At 47.1% G+C, this 12860-nt stretch overlaps 1 long non-coding RNA gene across 1 annotated transcript; it reads left to right on the top strand.

The window, feature by feature from the left end:
* The first annotated feature begins 2225 nt into the window (after window positions 1–2225).
* LOC106147592 lies at window positions 2226–5877 on the top strand. The gene is made up of 3 exons (XR_001232531.1): window positions 2226–3096; window positions 3586–4011; window positions 5842–5877. It is a non-coding gene; the product is annotated as an uncharacterized LOC106147592 (long non-coding RNA).
* Window positions 5878–12860: the final 6983 nt, after the last annotated feature.

Consider the following 12860-nt stretch of genomic DNA (forward strand, 5'->3'; position numbering starts at 1 on the left):
CGCCCGGCCGCCCAGGTCACCCTCGGCCGCTCCCGGACGACCACTGCGCAGGCGCGGCGGGCCGGCGGCCAACGGCTCCGGCTTCAGGGAGCCCTTCCACAGCCCCCGCCAGGGGGCGCCACGCCGCTTCCCGCCAAATTCCCGCCCCGTGGCCAGCGCGGCCGTCCAACCGCACCGCAGGCGGAGGGCCGGGGCAAGGGGCAAGGCTGGGAAGCGAGGTCTGCGCGCCTGCCCCTCACCTCCCACCCGCGCGGCCGTGCGGCCGCCGGTTCCCGACAGCGCGGCCGAGCAGCGTGGCCTCTGCGTCCCCAGCTCGCCGCATTCACCTCTCCAGCCCCACGCGGCGGGGGCTGCCGCCACACCGCACCAGGTGCCTCCTGTTGCCCGCTGAGACGTGCCCAGCTGGGCACCCTCGCGCTCCGGCGCTCGCATCCCTGTGCTTCCCCGCCTCCCGCGGCGTGGCGCGGGACTGGGACCCGACGGCTCGGTAGCTTTTTGCCGCTCTCCCTCCCTTTGGACAGCAGGGGGAGCTGTTGCCTTTCAAATACTTCACCATCCGATTCTTACTCTCTGGTGGTGTAAGAGGTAAGGGATCTCTTTTTTTTTCCTTGTCTGGAAAAAGTGTAGATAGATAGTTTGTGGCTACAGTAAATAAAATATAGTATTAAAATACAAAGTCATTTCTTCAAAATATATAAAAGGTAGAATTTGAAAGTCCTCCTGTGTTAACCTGACTTCATGCCAGGTATACAATTCTGGAACATCAGCCGCTCTACTTGACAGGAGACAGCTTGCAGGCCACTCTTCTGCTCCGCTTCTGCATGGCGCGCTTTCCACGCGGCCTCATCTATCTTCCCTGCGGTTCTGCCTCAGTTTCCTTCTGCGTAAGATAAACTTCCCTCCCTACCACTCCATGGGTGTGCTGCGACGCTCCACAGCAACATCGTGTTGGCTGGAAAAAGCACAGGTTGGTCTAGTTTGAACAACGCTGAAAAATTTATGTGGAAACTTCAGTTTTTACTAGTTTTATAATTTCTAACTATTCTTTGATATTTTACAGATAATAATTTAAGGGAAAAGTCTTTGTGCAGATAGCTTAGTCCTATGTGCAGACCTTGTAGAAGTGATTAAAAATACAGAATTATTTTTACAAGCCAGCTGACTGTGATGGTATACCATCCAACTGTCCTTCAAAATAAAATTTAAAAAATCAAATCCTGCTGCATTAGGTGCCTAGGTGAAAGTATTCAGAATCCAGCCTGCCCCCATTTCCTGATCAGTTCAAGCACTTAATTGTTTGGGCCATGAACTCATTCATTTAATTATTTCACCGACGTTAACAGAGTACTGGCCCTCTGCTAGGCGGATGCTGAGCCTTGTGGATAGGGGGGTTGAACACAGCACCCACAGTCCCCACCTTCAGGGAACGTGAACAAAAGGCGCCCCCTCTGCTGTGATCGTCCGAGTGTACGGCACAGCAGATCCTCCTGATGTCTGTGGATGTGTGACAGAAGATTGAGCGAACTGGTATAAACCGAGGAAGTGAGGAATGACAGTTCTCTACAAGTTTAGACTCTACTGGGTCAGGCACCGCTCTCTGCCAATAACAAATCTCATTCTGCTTCTTTATGCTGTCATGTACTGCATAGGCTTGATCCATCTGGCTACATGTCATGTGACATGAATGTCGTGGAGGACCACCCGGCCTACTCTCCTGAAGGAAGAACCATTGTCTCCATTTTGGCTGAACCCGACCCTATTTCCATGTATTGATATGTACAGAGCTAGCTAGGACTTTTCCTTATACCTTCACTGGCTTTAAGCAATGCATATCAGTCCAGCTGTGGTGCTGCTGATGGTAGTCTTTGCAGATGACAGGCGTGTTTCCTGGAGGGACCCGAGCCCCGTTGTTCCCTTGTGTGAGCAGGATGAAGAGCCTATGCTCCAGGCTGTCCACTGGGATAAGCCTCAGAGGCTATGACTTCCTGGGGCTTGAAAGATTACACATCAGAGCTGAAGCACCGACCCCAAAACATTAGATGCTGCCTCAGTTGTGTTATGCAGATTACTCTTTCTGCAGATCCTTCTCTGCATTTTGCAGAGGTGATTTCAGGCCTCCTACCTAGCCCAGCTCACAGCACTCACCTACTTCCCGCCATTCTGTGTCATTCATCCTCAAGCCACTCCCTTCCCACAAATTAATAAAACCCAGGTTTGGCCCTGGGTTGAGGCCTTTGTTCCACAAAGCCATCACTGTGGCTGGACTTGCGACCCCTTGGCTCCCCCTAACTACAAACATGCCTTAGTGTCTTTATTCTCGCCATGGGTTGCACTGGAACTGGTAGATTGGAATTAACTCACTAGGATTCCAATAACTTTTCCGTGGCATTGCAAATATAAACTTCCTGGGCCACACTGAGGACCGGAAAGGGCTCTTTATAAAGGTCAGATCTCCACCTGAGGACCAGGGCCTTCTTCCTCAACACCTTGCTGGCTTACTCCCATTCCGTCCACCCTCTGCATCTCATAAGTTCAGAAGCCCCTCTTTTCTCTGGGTGTGAGGAAACTATGTCCCTTTTCAGGACATTTATTAAGTATCTAGATTTTTTTTAAATGCATTTGGGCTACTTAATCTTGGCCTGATCTCACCACACTCCTCTTCCCCTCCTTGTATTATGTTGCCTATCCCCACGAGCTACGTCGTGTCTATTTTGTGACAGAGCAGTGCGTGTGGCTTGAGGTCACTGACCTTCACAGCCCAGGCTGAGGTGGCCTTTTCAGTTGGCTTTCAACACGTAGGCAAATTATAATTTTTGTATTTTTTCTTTTAAGTACAGTATCTTAAAATCTCTGAATATATAGATTGAACCAATATGAGCATTATATAGAAGTAAATATAATATTATAAAAATCAGTTAGTGTGCTGACCCAAGTGGAAGGCTGTCTCTGTGGAATCCCTGGTTCTCGAACTTTCCTGTGCCTAAGAAATCACCTGGACGGTTTGGTAGAGAAGAAGACTCTGACCACATCCCCCAAAAGAACTATTTATTAGGTCTGAGCTGGAGCCCCGGATTCTGCAGTATGGGAATCTCCCAGGTAAGTAAAGGACAACCATCTTTTGAAAAGCATGTGTCCCAGATAAAAGATCACAGGGGAAATAGAACATTACGTTTTTACAGTTAACATCTGCAAGGAATAAAAAAGCCAAAAAGAGGTGACATGGATGCTGTGATCAGCACCAGTCTCTGTGCTTTACCCCTTAGCCCCCATTTCTACCCACAGCATTGTCTCCCATATCCAATAAACTTAGTAGCATTCTAGAAGAAAATTTCTAACCTTGCCTCTTTTTCACTGTGACAGCTGCTTCTAGGAAGAGTTAAACCTCAGGTCTTTGGTTATAAGCCATCGAATCCCTCTGATCGCTGCCTCATCTGCTGATACTAACATATTTCCCTGAAAATAAGACCAAGTCTTAATTAATTTCGCTCTGAGAGACACACTAAAACTTATTTTCAGGGGATGTCTTATTTTTTCACATATAACAGTCTACATTTATTCATGCTCAAAAATTTTATTCAAACACAGCCAGGTCGTCTTCTGAAGCATCATCATAACTCTCCAAACGCAGAATTCCTGCCTTAATTTCTTGGGACTCCACTTCCTGTAGATTGGCCCCCATCTGTCATGTCTCACAAGAGAGCTGTCCTCACACGAGGACGTCTCATCCATGTAGCCTGATCAAGGTGCATGGGCCACACAGCGGTCAGGGATCTCATCCCAGGAACTCATCATCTGAGTCACGACTCCTAGCACACCGCGCTTCACGATGTTTCCATTAAATCAAGTGTCCGTGGAAGATGGATGAGACAAGAGTGGCAACAAAACTGATGACAGTTAAGGATGACGGTCCTCACAAAGGGAGGGAAAAATTGCAGGCATCAAAATCCAGAAACCATTTATTTCACACAAGTACATGGAGCGCATCTGTTACAACATACAGTGTATTGAATGGTAAGATTTTTATTAGACACAGCCACATCTGTCTGTTAGCGAGCGCGCACATTACTTGTGCACTGTCTGTACTCGCTGGCCATTCAGCAATGTCTTGAGTTTATCTGTTTACACAGGAGTTTACCTCTCATCCCAAGGTGGCCACTTGGGTATTTACAAATAATTATAATTTACGTGATCATTTATTTTAAGTACTAATGTCAAGAATAGCTCATTTATATTTAATTAATATCATTATTTTATAATTCCATACATCTCTTGTGTTGCAGTGGATGAACTAAATGCACCTGACTGATGATTTTAACTAGGGCTTATTTTCAGGGTAGGACTTACATTACAAACATCCTGAAAAGTCACGCTGAGGCTGATTTTCTGATTAGATCTTATTAGGGGGGCACAGTATGTGACACAGGAAGGGCCATAAAGTCAGCTAGTTCTCACAAGAGCTGCCAGCTAGCTGTCTTACTGCCTGAAAGCTGATCACCTGCCTTTATTTAGAGCGGCAATCTTTATTGAGACTGATTTTAGCTCAGGAGATTCCATTGGTGGGTTTCTTTCTGTTGAGAGACTTGTTTTTACACTTTGATCCATTTATTAGAATAAAGAAGACAAATGTAAAACTATTAAATTCTGAGTAGAGGGCCCTGTGCTTAGAACCCAGTAGGCTTTCCGGTCAGGAAGAAATTTAAATGATAATGGCAGTGACCCCCACGCGGAAGCTTTGGTCTATATTTTAAGAGCACCTGGAGTGTTTGCTCTGTCCTCCCTAGGACCTTCGAAGTTAGAGTCCAGTGCCTGGTGACCTTTACCAAATCTGCAAGGGCATGGTAACTAAATAACTCTCGATAAATGCCTGGTCATTTTCTCAACCACTGTGGTTTTTAGTACACCTTTCCTGTCTTGCTTTGTTTATGGGGATTTTTATTGAGAGAGAAATATCTTTGAATACGAAGTATCTATGAACTTCCCTTAGCCACAGAAACAAATGAAAGGATCTGTGAAGGAATTAGTACAGATGTTCTTTGAAAGATTCCAGTTTCAGGATGGCACACAAAGCATACTTTTGCATCCCCTTCTCCACACCTTAGTAATACAGAAAAATAAATTCTTCTGAAGAAGAAAGCCAGGTCTTCCACTAAGGGCAGAGGCTCGTAGAGAAAGAGACCTGGCACCAGATGACAGCCTTGCCAGCCACCTGTGTCATCACAAACACGTACGGATTTTAAGTTAGCATGCTGAGGCTTAAGATGATATTTTGTCTATAAAACAAGCATGGGTTTGCCTAAGCTAAAAGAACTTTTTGAAAAATGTGCTTAGTAGGGACAAGAATAGGGGAGGTGTGTAAGATCTAAATTCATCAACATTCCTGTCAGGACCTCTGAAGCCCTCACTTAATGGTGGAAAATAAGTTAGAGGCAACATCCTTGGATTAGGAAGATGTCAGTCAAAAGAGTTCTCCCTGGGAAGTGAAATTGAAACAGCTCTGTGGTGGATTGACAGCTGGTGGTCAACTTGTAACCCCCAGCTAACTGAACCAGCGTGGTGCCAGTGTGGGAGGCCCACCTAAGGATGTTGCTGGCAGGGGCTGGGGATTTAGCTCAGCGGCAAAGCGCCTGCCTGGCAAGTACAAGGTCGTGAGTTCAGTTCCCGGTACCGGAGAAAAACAAAAAAAAAAAAAAAAAGAAAAGAAATAGGATGTTGCTGGCAGCGTGAGAGGCAGACCTGGAGAAGAGGAGAAGCTGCTGGGAAGCTGTAGGGAGCTGTGGGTATTCCTGGGGGAGCTTGTCATGCTGGCTTTCCTGATGAACTTGGTTGTTCTCTTCATCAAAGGAGCTCAGGACTTTACTGTTGCTGAGAATGGCTTCAGTTCACTTTGGGGAAGCTCTGGTCCTCACTTTGAACATCGCTTCCTGGCTCCGGAGGGGATGATGGTGCACCACTTGGTCTCCAGGAGAAGCTTGTTGTGTTGGCTTTTCTGATGGGAGCTCGGCTGTCCTCATCATAGGAGCAGTCGGGACTTCGTTGCTGAGGATGGCTATGGTACTTTTCAGAGGAGCTCTGGTTCTTACTTTGAGCATCACTTCCTGGCCCCAGTGCAGATCCCTCAGCCTGGTAGCATAGATCCTTCCTTCCACTGACACAGACTTTCGAGCCTCTACTACTGACCTTTGGGCCTTCCCAGCGCAGATCCATGAAACAGGCCTGTGCGAGACATTGTCATGGGCTCTCGGCCTCCAGCTGGAATTGGCGGGGGGGCATCGTGATGGACTCTAGGTATTCAGCTCGACTCATGTAGGACATTACCATGGGATCCAGACCTACAGCTGGATTCTTTGGTCTTTAGTGCATGGACAGATTTTCTGTACTCTCTCTGTATATGATTCTTTGGGTGACTTATAAATAATCCTATAAAACACATGTCCTGTATTGTACTGTTCCTCTTGCAAAACCCCTGACTACAACAAGCACATACTCTGATTTGTTCTAATAACTGAGGTGATGGTAGTGTCAATCCTCGTGTAAATCAAACCCTTGAAGCACTTACCTTCACCTCCAGCCTCAAATATGTGGCCTTGCTGGGTCACGTGGTGACTAAAGTTTCCCAGATTGGCTTCAAATTCAAGGTAGTAGCCTAAATAAATTGGAAGTAGAGGAATTCAGGGAGAAAAAGCTATTGAAGACCTTTTCATAAGTAACCGACTCTTCCGCCATCTTGAAGCCTCCGGTGGCTCTGTAGTCTTGTGAATGGACATGGATTGTGGTTTGGGTGCTCTTATGGATAAGAGCTAAAGCTTTCACTTTCAGGGCACATATAGGCCTTGAGTTGGCTCTTCTCCTTGTTTCAAAACTTTAGGTAGTTACTTTTTAAAGTTTCTTTCTCTCTTCTCAATTGCAAAAGACTCTACCTCTACTGCCTTAAACAACGAACCAAAGGACTGACATGATGAATGTAAGAGATTTTGTTTCCCAGAAGACTGGGGGAGCCATAGAAAGGCTCCCCTGATCTCTTAGGAGCTTACTATTTCTCAAGTGGCTAAAGAGCCCCTGGGTGGCTCCACCCTTCTGTCTAGGGGGTCAGTGGGTCATAGTGCTGAGATTTCTAAAGCAAAGAGAGCCCTGGGGGCCTCTAGTCTTCTAGGAAGGCATTGGTGCCACCACCATTTTGGACAGAGACATCTGTCTAACACTCTGACCTTTGGGCCTTCCCAGCGCAGATCCATGAAAAAGGCCTGTGTGAGACATTGTCATGGGCTTTTGGCCTCCAGTTGGAATTGTGGTGGGGGGGCGCACAATTTCACTTCCCAGGGAGAATTAACACATCATTCTCACAAAGGATGCATGCAATGCCATCCAAAGGACAGCAGTCTTAGTTCTCTCACCATAGGCCTCAAGATGTCCCATGGCAAATGTCCTTAAAAAAACAGCCCCCAGATCTCAGGGACCTCCCCATTAGGCCACATCCAAAATTTGGAAGAATTTGACCCTGACAGTCTGAAAAATGAACAGCTTATCTGCATTTGCAATACATTTTGGGTACAGGAGGAAGTAGGGAATGGCAAGAGATGGGTCAGAACGGCAGTTTAGACTACAACACTATTTTTGCAAGTAGATTGCTTCTGCAAACAAGCATAGCAAGTGGAGGGAAATCCATTATGTTCAGGCTTTTTATTTCCGGGGGTGGGGGCGGGGGCGGGGGGGAAGCCCAGAGACTAAGGTACTTAGAGGGGCCCCTGAGGACAAAAAGGAAGTTGATATCTTTCATCATCCTGTCCTCAGACACCTGTCTCTGAGGGGGATATGGTTGTCTCTCATCTGTTCAACAAAAACATACATACTGGATGGAATCTTCAACTTCCTCATTATAATCCTCAGGCCAGTAAATCAGTGCCCTTCCCCTCAAGTGACTCAGAAACTCCAGAGGTTGGAGTCCCAGTATTTTCAAAACATCCTAGGTTTGCAAATGGGTTTCAAAATTTGACCCTTCTTTTTGACCTACTGTGGTGACATATCCAGTTTCTCCTGGCCCTATGCTGCACCCTAGATAAAAAACAGAGTCCTAGAAGAGGACAGGAGATATGCAGATGAGCAATATGCTAGGTAAGAGCAGGAAAACACCTCAGAGAAGTTGTTATCCCTCCAGCAGGACCAAACTGTTAATTATGAAAAACTGAGGGAGGGTCACACCAGGCAAAGAAGAGAATCCAGCTGTTTTCCATACCCAGTTAGTAAAATCCTTTCATACACATGGACAGCCATCTAGGGAGGGAGGGCACTAATGGAACATCATTTCATTAATCAGTCAGTCCCAGATATTTGGTGCACCTTACAAAACCTTCAGATGGGCCCCAGCCTCCTGCGACCCAGTTGCTCGACATGGCCTTTTCTGTGTTCAACAATGAGGATCTAGATGCAGGTGAAAGAAAAGGACCATAATTTTGCGTGTTTCCGTTGGAAATGCTTTAAACACCCATGTCATCTAAGGGCAAGCCCCAGAACAATCAAGAAAAGCTTCCTGCTTTAAATGCAAGGAGACTGGACACTCGGTATGCGACTGTACCGAGCTATCACCCAGACCCTGCTTCGTGTGTCAGGCATGGCACTGGAGGACTGACTGTCTCCACTCCCAGAGAGTGGCTAAGCCAGCCAGAACCCCCATCACCTGTTCTGATAATGAGAACTGAAGGGGCCCAGGGCAATCTACAAATGTCCCTATCCATAGATGTCTAAGAACCCTGGGTGAAGCTGGATGTCATGGATAAACAAACTTAATTTTTTCGATTACTCTTCTAAAAACATTCCTCTAGCTCTTTAGCCATAGTTGGGGTTGAGGGGACCCTTAGTCAGAGCTTCTTTACACCCGGTCTGACACGTAAATTCAAAGATCAAATGTTGAAATATGCCTCTCCAGTACTGTGCCCATGGAATTGTCTAGAAAGGAAGCTGCTTGCTAACAAATAAGCAATACAACTCCTAGATGCGTTCTATCTCCCCAGGAAGGTCACTGTCATTCATTGCAAGGGACACCAAAGAACATGTCTAAAGTCTCCTTGGGAAATCAAAATACCGATAGACAGATAAGACCCTAGCCTTACTCCTAGTTCCTAAGGAACTAAACTGACCCTTCCTCGAGGGGTGCAGTGACAAGCAATAAACACCCTGCCTGGGAAATAGTCTCTCAGATTTTCATAGGACTAAGACTACTGTGAACCACTGAAAGACCTGATGGTGCTCTTCAGAAAGCAGGACTCCACCTTGGCTCTGAGTGCAAAGAAGTCATTGGAAATAGCCGTAGGTGGCCAATCTAACAACCCTCTGCCTCCACTGTCTCCTGACAAGTTCACCAAGCTCTCGTGTGTCAAAGGGCAGCATGACAGTTCTCCATGTAAAGACACTAATTAACGCTTTTCTCACTGTCTTCTGACAGGTTTTCCTCAGCCCAGCCCACTTTTGGTAGAAGGTAATTGGAGAGCATGTAATTCCCAGCAGGTAGGGCCTAAAGCCGCCTTTAGCAGGAAGTACGCATATGAAGACAGAGGTTAGGTCTCTGAAGCGGAAATGAGGTAAGTGACTAAGGCACAGCAGACTGGCCGAAGATTCAAGCAGAACCTGTCAGCCGCAGAGAGCTGTCAAGTCACGGGGAGATGCACGCACAGAGCAGCTTCGGAGCCCTGTGTGGGACAGCCCAGATCGGGTGTCAGAAAAAGATATAAAAACACAGTCACTGGCCTCACTGCCGCTGTCCTCTTGGTCTGACAGTGGCCTGCCCTGTGTGTGTGTTGTCTCCTTTCTTCAGAGCACTTCTTGCTCTTGAGCGCTTCCCTTTTGCACTCTTTTTTTCACTTTTCTGGCTCTTACCTTAAACATTGGACTTTTACATTCATCAGTTGTCCCATCCAGTTCTTTGAATGGGATAACAAAAGCCTGCAAAGGACCAGTAGACACCTCACTGTCTGGCAACAATAATGTTAAGTGAAATAAATCCCCTCCCGTCTTCAATCTCTGAAAGGTCTCTCAGTTCCTGAGAGAAAGCAGTGCATTTTAGGATGTTTCCTGGAGAGGGCGCCAAAGCACCATAGAATGCTAGATGGCCATGTGACACAAGTCAGCACAGGGCAGCCTGTGGACGCAGCAAGTCAGTCATGGTTCTTTTGGGTTCCCAGATTGTCTTCTCTCTCTCACAGCCTCTACCTAAGCCCCTCCTTCCTGTGCCAACGCACTGCCCACAGGCTGCCAAGCAGCTCCTCGCCCCCAGGCTCCAGCCAATCAAAAATGATCCTCCAATAAAAAGATCAGTACTCTTTTCAGTCACTTTGTATAGCTATTGTCATACGTAAGTGACAAATGGGTTTGCTATAAACCCATTGTGCCAGAATGGTGCTAGGTAATACTCTTCGGATGTAATATATGGTGTATTTTAACAGGTGCTCTCTGCAGATATATGTGGCGTTCCAGTCCACATATATCAGCAGGTGGGCATTCCAGATGCCAAAATCAGTGCAACTCGCCTTCCCTTTAGACCAACTGCATTTCATGGGTGATACAAAACACTGGTGCTCGCTCTAGTGAGTTTCTAGTAGGCTGAACACATAAAAGTGCTCATACTTCATTTTTTATCTCTAAAACAATTTCACACGCTCCAAAATAGTATTTCACCCACACTCAATTTCACTAGCTCTTTTTCTCCCTATCACATTGCTGCCCCCAAGTGCTGTTTTCACTCTTGCTCTACTCCCTCCTGGCCCTGTGTTGGTTTCGGGTTCCTGCTCCTTCCCTGGGCACACCACAGCCTCGTGGGGCATCTCCCCGGCAGGACAGCATATGTGTGATGGGGCTGGTCCCACCTGGCAGCTCCACAGCAAGTCTATCTCAAGCACACTTGGGATTCATCCAGCCAGATGCACAGGCGCCCCACCCTCTCCCATACCAAGATATAACCTAGAGGCCCTCAGTCTCCCAGCAAACTTCTCTGTCCCCCCGGATCCTGGAATGCAAGCTCCACAGAATAACTATCTTGATCCTGCGAGTCTAACTGGCATCAGCTGCAAAATGCCAAAGGGCCATGCCCACCACAAAAGACTATCGCAAAGAATGGGGGAATAATGATTATCAAAAGCCCAGCACTGTGCCTGGAAGATGGCAGTCATTCTGCAAGGTACAGCTTCCCTCTCAGGACTAAGACAGGGTCTAGAAGACCAGAGCAAATCGCTATCCCTTCCCTCCATCCCTGAAATCCCATGTTGCCGTTACCCCCACCAACTTCACCGTTTTGTCACATGTGTTCTGACCCTGCTCCCTAGGCATTCAGCAGTCATTGCCTTGACAGGCAAGGATCCCGGATGTGCCCTCCCGAGGTGGCTGCAGCATGGGGCAGGGTTGGACCATCGGCTAGCACTCAGCAGTTCCCTGTGGGCAGAACCCTTCTCTACAGCATCTCCACCCCTGCCTGGGCCCTAGGAATCTGTGCTTGCACACAAAAGGACTAGTGACTGTGCTGTGAGAGTCACTTGAGTAGTGGCATGTCCATGTTTATCTTAAATAATAAAAACACCTCAAGTTTTGTTTCCCAATTGAAGCAGACTTCTCATTCACTCCTATTTCTCACAGATATTGACTTTGCCTGAGAGAAGCCCAGGCTCCTCTGTCCTTTCAGCTTAAGTCTCTCCGGGTAGGATGACTAGTATGGCTCTGACTGAAATAAACAACTCCACAGGAAGATAAATCAGCCCCTCCAAAAGCAGGTCTGTGGAGCACAGTAGAGATTTGCCCTCTAAAGAGAAGAGATTTGGTGAGCTGGTGGGCTGGGGTGAGGGCTCCTGGGAATCAGCCCTGGAAACTTCCACCCCCTTCTCCCGCCTCTTCACCGCACTCTACCCCCTCTGTTCTTGGTGTCTCTGACCCACCCCTCACCTCCGAAGTTCTAAGAAAGTTGTCAAGATTTCTAAAGTAGAGAGAGGTCCATGCTGGCCTCGGAGGGATCATAAGCAATGAACACAAGAGATGTTTCTTGCCTCACTTGAGGTAAAATGCAGATATTTGAGCAGGGTTTTCAGGATAAGGGAACTGCATATTTGTTCAATTTGGAAGTTTAAAGTGATATACAACTCTAATTATAATTTTAGAGTTTGATTTTTTGAAAATGCCACAATAATGGTGTTAAGCTACAAAAAATATAAACTCTCTTCCAATGAGAAGGGAGTTCAGGGATGGATTCATCTTCCCATCAGAAACAATTCCAAAATACAGAAAATAACCAATGTCAAGACACTGAATCAGGATCAAAGGAAAAACCCTGATTTCTGTGCAACGAACCGAGCTGTGAGATTGTCCCGGCAGCCTGCTTGGCTCAGGGAAGGAACCAGGCCACCCAGTGGTCTCTCAGGAATGAGGAAATGGAGCCAGCTCCAGAAAGACTAAGGCAGCCAGTTTTCAGGAGGGGTAGTGGAGAGGACAGAGCTGCCCTGGGAGAAGGAAAGGGAGAGAGAAAGCGCTCTCACAATCTGGAGCCAGGGCCTCAAATCTTTAGCTGGGTAATGATGAATTCTGGCAAGTGAGGAAACTACCTGTGCCCATGGAGGGAATCCCCTGAAAGTCTGAAAGGGAACAATCCCAGGAACCACCCAGGGTTAGGAAAAGAGCGCTCCTGTTCCCACTGGCCAGAGTAGAAAACTTCCACATTTGGCAGATTACATATTTGCAGATTCAGAACCCAGCAATGCAGATGGTAAGATGAACCTAAGGGACTTGAGAAGCCTCAGATTTGGGTACATATGGTGGAGCAGGAGGTCCTGAACCAAGGGGAGAATGTCAAGACATTACCTGCACTCAGAAAGTCTTGTTGAAGTTGGGGG

Source organism: Chinchilla lanigera, unplaced genomic scaffold (assembly GCF_000276665.1).
Source record: "Chinchilla lanigera isolate Chin_1 unplaced genomic scaffold, ChiLan1.0 scaffold00188, whole genome shotgun sequence".
Taxonomy (NCBI): Eukaryota; Metazoa; Chordata; class Mammalia; order Rodentia; family Chinchillidae; genus Chinchilla; species Chinchilla lanigera.